Source organism: Limanda limanda, chromosome 11, assembly GCF_963576545.1.
Source record: "Limanda limanda chromosome 11, fLimLim1.1, whole genome shotgun sequence".
NCBI lineage: Eukaryota > Metazoa > Chordata > Actinopteri > Pleuronectiformes > Pleuronectidae > Limanda > Limanda limanda.
In genome coordinates this window covers 23,478,296-23,485,560 of record NC_083646.1, presented here as the reverse complement: position 1 = coordinate 23,485,560, position 7,265 = coordinate 23,478,296, and the positions used below count along the sequence as shown (strand labels likewise).

Sequence of the window (7,265 nt, the reverse complement as noted above, 5' to 3'; positions counted from 1 at the left end):
CTTTTGAAATACCCATTTTCAAGATTTGATCCAATCCGATAGCCGTAATCCGATCAGATTACTTTTGAAAAACCGGCCCCAGGGGCCGGTTTTTCAAAAGTTTTAATCTGGATCAAACTGATCCAGATTTGGAAATCTCTTTTTCTGCTATCCAGGATCACGTAATCCATTTTATTTTTATGCTGGTTTTTCAAAGCAATGTGGGATTGGATTACTCTGATCCGGATTCAAACTTTTCAGGATTACCAAATCTGGATTACCTGTGGTCTAAATGGGACTATCACAATGTAGCTCTGTAAAGAACAACAGGTAGAATAGTGTGGGGTCACTCCAATATGCTTTATTTGAACAGAAAATAGGACTGAACGGAACAGCAAACAAACAATATAAACATCCCCCTCCATTGTCCATTTCTTGGAAACAGGCAGTCCACTCATCTGAGACCTACAACAAATAAGTAAATAAATACATACTTTACTCACAAATACATTATGGATGTTTCGAACAGGTTTCAAACAAAGATTTATTGAATTGAACTGGATAAAAAAAGGTTTAAATGTCCAATACTTAACAAAATAAATTACTTCTTAGTTCTTGTTATGAGTAGTTCTTCTTATGAGTTCTCCTTCTTCTTCATCATCATCTGCTGCTTGGTTTGCTGTAGTCGGGCAAGAATAAGCTGTTCCTCTGCTAGATGGATCTGTACTTCTGCCCTTTCAGTCTCTTTTTGCAGAAGTACCTTATAGGCGTCATCTTTCTTTGGGTGCTTTGAGCCTCTCTCTGGGGGTCCTGTGGGAACTAGGCCTTCTGGCTCCACCTGTGATTGACCTTCTCCCTCGATTACAGGGCAGAGATTAAGAATAAATGTTTCTGAAGAAGGCTCACTTTCTGCTGTCATCACAGGCTCACCATCCTCTGCAACATCTTGGATCCCATGCAGAGCTTCCGACTTTTCACCTCCAATAATATCAAGGACTATGTTTGTGTATTCACCCCTCTTATATGGGTTGTTGCCTGTTTGGCTGTTCTTGGCTTCAGCGTGGTCTTTTGTTGCCCTACATAGCCTACCTACTTTATGTACTTCCTGTTGAACAATTCAAGTGAAATTGATGAATAAATATAAATACTGTAAAATGCATGATATAAATGTTGTATTATTTAACTAACCAATTTTAGTTACATAGTTTTATTACTGATATCCACCATGAATCCACCCTCCTGCTGGGATCAGTTTAATCCTGATTTTTGGGATCACAATGATCCCAATCCTACCAAAAAGTTTTGAAAAACTCAAACTCAAGGTTTGATCCGGATCAACAACAAGATTAGATTATGTGATCCAATCCAATTTCTGAATCCTTTTTTTCTTTTGAAATACCCATTTTCAAGATTTGATCCAATCCGATAGCTGTAATCCGATCAGATTACTTTTGAAAAACCGGCCCCAGGTGGCAATGGAGACGCCTTGGCTTCACTTTTGGGGAACATTCATATCATCCATATTTCTATACAATTCATGATATAAAAAAAAACAGCATTCTCCCTCGTTCAAATGAAAACTTGAACTCACAAGAAATAAAAGAAACCTTTGCTTCATTTAATACACTCATCATTAGTTATGGTGCCATTTCACTCCTCTACTTGGGAAACCCTTATTTTCTTTGAGCATTAACCCTAATGCTAACAGTGAAGAAAATAGGGTTGCTTTAACACTGTGACATTACTTGCATTAATCTATTCATGAGCCGCTGTAGATATTAGACTTTTTATGCATTTAAATGTTTGTATTTATCACGTAGTTCTGTGATAATTAGGGTTGTAATATATCAGGCACTGGTTATTTGAAAACAACATTAAGGTTTTATTATACAAACCTTTATGTTGTACTGTGCCAACAGTTTATCTTCTCTTGTGATGAGCTTTTTTTTCCCCATTTCATTGTTATTGGCCAGCTGACGTAAAATACTTGGTTACATAAAGAAATACATTTTCTTTGTTAGCCATACAACTCTAAAGCTGGTCAGTATCCTCCTTCAATGGAAATTGGATAGCCCTTCATGTGATGGATGTTGAAGATGTGACATGAAGTTTGGAGCAAACTCAACCATAAAGTGAAAGATTTTCATCAAAGTCCCTTTTAAATTTTCTCAAGATGAATATTTCCACAGCACAAGTATAGTAATCCAAGTGTTTAAATATTCATGTATGCAAGGTACAATACAATACAGTATGAATGAGGCAGTGCTCTCTGGGGTTAATTAACATGAGGTCCCACTACTGTTGGCTTTGTACATGCAAACACAGAAGAAATGAGTGAAGTGGTCTAGTAAATTATACAAGAAGGAAACATGATGGCCCCTGCTGTAAAAATGTGTGCACATTATAGTTCAAACTAGACTGAAAGTGGAGTTATAAAACTTCTGAAATGCTGATGATGCATTCAGTGAGTCAGGCTGAAAGAACCCTAAGTCCCTGATAAACATCCAGCCAAGCTGTGCAGAGATTACTTTGTTATACTGTCTGTTTCTGGAAAAAGCAAGGACAGGAACTTTTGCCCAAGCATCTTCAAATTTGTTGAAATTACCCAGCTGAATCTATAGAAACCCTTGTCCTTTAGATGCATTCAACACTAGAAGAGAATCTCTTAATAAAAACTCTTTATTTTGGCTATGATTGCCATTCAGAAATTTAGATGGATGACAAAATTAAGTCAAGGGTAAATCCTACTAATCTGCAGTGGGAAAGTCTGGCCAACAGAACTACTAAAAAGCTGTTACTGTAAAGAAAGATGTGCTAATGGGGATAATGGCACTACAGATATAAAAGATGGGTAAGTATAAGATGATGGAAAATGTGAGGTGAGAAAAATAGAGTACGGTAACAGAAGTAACTGAGTACAAATGAATACAGATTTAAAGATAAATAACTGAAACTATACAGTACTGCCTGCATTACAATAACATAGCCTGTAAATTCTGCTACAGCAGGTGTATGTGTACTTAAAAAAATAATGAAAACGGTTCAAGAATAAAACTTGAAATGTAAAAATATAAAATCGAATAAAGATAAACATAGGCAGTAATGGTGACAGTCTGGCAGCCTAATTACTCAAATACAATACAATTTAAATGGGTTTTAATGACAACTTAAAACTCAATCACCATCAGGTATTATTACTACAAACATGGTGTCCTTTTAAAAGGAGGAGTTAAAAAAAATGATTTTTATGATTGCCAATAGACAAATACACCAGAGTGATGGTGGGAAACGTGTCAAGTAATATATTCTGTGTATTGACATTCATTATCAGTCGCACAATTACTTCTATGTCTAACAAATGCACTTGCACTTAATCATCAATGAAACACCATGTAGCTCACATTTTCACTCTCAAAGATTTATTACCTCCTGCTGTCCAAAGAACATGTTTCATGTTGTATGTTTACACTGAAGTAGAAAACCTCCTAATGGCAGCACTTTACACCCCAGCTGCTTTCCGTTATCATATAGTACAATAAAACGCCATCTTAATAAGAAAGTTTGAAATATCATACCTGTACAGTGTCCTGCAGAAACAAGTAGGGGAAAGTCTCCTACTTTCTCCAACTTTGAGCTTCTTTGATTAGATTAAAAAAATAACAGTGCTACATGCTATGCTAACAGCTTTGTGATGCTGTGTTGAAAGCACGCTGAAACTTTGCTAAATGCTAGAAAACAAATGGGTATTGAGTTGTTTATCGTGAAAGCATGTTCATAGGTCATCTAAGAAGGGATGACCATGATCTTTGATTTGTTGGTGGTTGAGACATCCTCCTTGTTTCAAAGGCAAAGGGGCGCTAGATGACAAGTTGGGTGTTCACCAATGTCTTGAATTCAGCAACTCCATAAATGATATCTCTGTGTAGCAAAATAACTATACTATCACAATTGTTTGATGTTACAAATGGTAGCGATCAAAACATGCAGCGCATTGTCAGTCTCAGGCGGCACAGCGGTACCGTCACCTCACAGCAAGAAGGTAAGAAGGTTCCCAGTTTGAATCCTGATTTGGACTTTGGGTCTTTCTGGAGTTAGCATGTTTTCCCTGTGTAGTTTGGCCTTCTCCCACAGTCCAGAAATATGCAGATTGTGGGTAGGTGACCCTGAAATGATCGTAGATGTGAATGTGAGCCCTGCATGCACCACCTCTCATCTGGGATTTCCTCCAGCTCTTCCCACGACTCATGAGAAGGATAAGCAGTAGCCTATAGATTTCAGAGAGATGGATATTCATTCAGGTGTCTTGCAGTGTTCCGGTTGATTACTCAGCCCCGCTTTTGGTCACCGTTTGAAGGGTCATTGCCGAAGGACTTTGGCCGTACGGCCGCTCGTTCTTCACCTCCTGATAATATCCTCACTGGTCACAGCTCTGACGTGGACCTTCCTTCTGAGCTGATGTTAAATGTTTTGAGTATCTTACTTCATGGAGGAGATTAACCTTCTTTCTAAGATTTTTTTGTTAATTTTCACCCCATAATGTCCTGTCATCTGATCTTTTTGTTCCATCTGATTATCTCCATCCACAGATGAGACATGATCTAGGGGATTGACCAACATTAATCTATCTGTGACATGCCAGGGAATGAAGTTTCCTCTCTTTCCTCCACCATTTCATTGTTCTTCCAACTCTTTACTTTTCTTTCCTGGCTGACTCTCTCTGTTCTCATTTCCTTCGGGGAACACACACACACCTGTTAGTCCAAGTAAGCATCGAAAAACCATTTCACAACCATCCAGTTCTGTGTATCCATCTGTCCCCTCTCTTCATTGTCACCTCCCTGTCCAATCTCTCTCTCTTTCTCTCTACTTTCACAACTTCTAGTTTTGGAGCCTGGTTTGTTACTCAGAAAATAGGAGATTATTATGATAAATATCTTCGGTAGATAATGTTATAGCCTACAATCTTTCTCTCTCCATCTGCTTTACCAAGGTAGTAACACACACCAAAAAAAATATTGTAAGCCAGTTTCCAAAATCAAACAGCAAAATAGTATATATAATAATATAATATAACATATTTCTTTTGCACAAACTCTTTTGTGTCAAGTTAGAGCAGAAGAAAAAGTTCTGCATGGCTTCACTCTGAGGCCAGCATGTATGGGTTTACTCCACCAACACTGGGTGCATTTCTTAATCTTTCGAGGCTGGTGTCTTTGCTGTCTTTTCCAGGCTTATGGAGTTGGCTGAAGTCTGTGTTTACACCAGCTGTCCGTCTTGTTCATTGAGACACACTGCCCCCCTGTGAAGTAAAGCTGTAACTGGAATGGGTTGGAGTGTAGTCTTAAACTACTTATCAGTATATTGTAGCCTATTTATGAATGGATATTTTACCTCAACCACAACTACACAAAGAGTTAAAGTAAATATTACTTGCTACTTACTACTTGGATAAGGAAATGAAGATGACATGGGGGATTTCTGTAAATAAAAGGTACCAGACATTAGTCATCAGTTTTCTCTGTAAGAAATCTGCTATAAACATATCTTTTCCTCACATTTCACATTATCTCTTCTGGGTTCAGGTCTGACCTCTGATTGGGCCACTCCCAAAGATTTGATCCAGTTTCATTCTGTATATTGTATATGTTCAAATAGGCTACTGGATTGGCTTTTATTTCTTAAAGATGTTTCACCACTCACTCAAGAGGCTCCTTCAGTTCTAACTGTCTAATGAGAGGTTTTAGTGCTTCGTGTGGTCAGTAAAAACAGTTTGTCAAAATGTGGTCCGATTAGTATAAGCGCTCTGGCAGATGACTTTGCAGATCTTTTCTGCTTTATGAATTCAAATATCAGTGTTCGTAAATCTTCTGAGATCTCATCTGTGCAAGGCAGGGCTCCCATCAGCAGACGCTTCCTGTGAATTAACTTGGTGTTTATAAGTGTAAATCACATCTAGTCTTACACCACTGAAAGGACAGATTTGGTAAATGCTGACTCGTTAGCTTTTGTTGACGTCAGATCACTAGTCTCACGTATGAATAACACAGATTGCAGAATGAAGTCATAATTATGATTAGGCCAAATTTCAAGACAAATACATGTAAATAATTCCAAAGGGTTCACTCACACTTTCTCTATGTTCCATTCATTCACAATTCTCTCTCTCTCTCCCTGCCTCTTCCAATCTACTGGCTGTTGGGCGTTACCACAATCCAGTTAGATTTTGCTATGATCTCAATCAGCCACACGTGTCGTTGCTGGCAATCTGTTCTCCTCTCTGTCACAGTCAGCCGTCTTCCAGTGATTCGCTGTGACCCAAAATGAAGCCTGGTCAGTTGCCATGAGTAAGACTTATTTACGTTAGTGTACATGAGGGCGTACAAAGATGAGGTGGGTGACAAGTGTTGTGCAATAGGAGTAGACTTGACGTTGGCTAATTATTAATAATCATGAAATAGGATTATTAGAATAATAAAAATTATCTATCAAAAATAATTAAATTATTAATTGAAGATGATCAGTAATCAAATAACAATAAAACCACTAATGAGAAAATAGGAATTATCAATTAGAAAGTACAAGCTATCAATTAACAATGATAAGGTTATCAACCAAGAATAATGAAAAGAATAATAAGAATAATACTATCTATATTAATAATTGAGAAAGGGGGGCACCACCCTGGTTACCAGGGACCAACAAATCAAGCTATAATTATCAGTCTCATAATGATAAATGTCAAATTAATAATGTCAATATTTTAATATTAACGAAGGCTTCTAAGTTCGAGCACAGGCAATCATAATCCAGCTGTATTCACACACTTATGCACAAATAATCACAGACTACAGATACTTTAATTACAAAAGTATTTATTAAAAAGGGGAAATAAAGTTATAATGTTATTCAATGATTTATCATTTTAACAAGCTCCGATATTTCAAAGATAAACACAGCAGCAGCACTTATCACAATTCAGAAAATACATGTAAAACCTGCGGTCTACCTATGTATGTCTGCCTCTGTGTGTGTGTGTCTGTGTCAAAGTGTCTCTCTGTGTATGTGTGTCTATGTGTATGTATGTGAAATAAAGTTAGTGTTATTTAATGATTTATCATTTTAACAAACTCCCATATTTCAAAGATCACAACAGCAGCTTATCACAATTTAGAACACGCATGTAACCTCTGGTCCATCTATGTGTCTCTGTGTGTGTGTATCTGTCTGTGTCTATCAATGTGTCTGTGTGTGTGTGTGTGTGGGTGTGTGTGTGTGTGAGAGAGCGA

The 7,265-nt window shown here is 37.4% G+C and overlaps 1 long non-coding RNA gene across 1 annotated transcript; it reads right to left on the bottom strand.

The window, feature by feature from the left end:
* Nucleotides 1-320: 320 nt before the first annotated feature.
* On the bottom strand, nucleotides 321-650 carry LOC133014704 (uncharacterized). The gene is made up of 2 exons (XR_009681477.1): nucleotides 585-650; nucleotides 321-444 (listed from the first exon to the last, which is right to left on the bottom strand). It is a non-coding gene; the product is annotated as an uncharacterized LOC133014704 (long non-coding RNA).
* Between the last annotated feature and the right edge of the window lie 6,615 nt (nucleotides 651-7,265).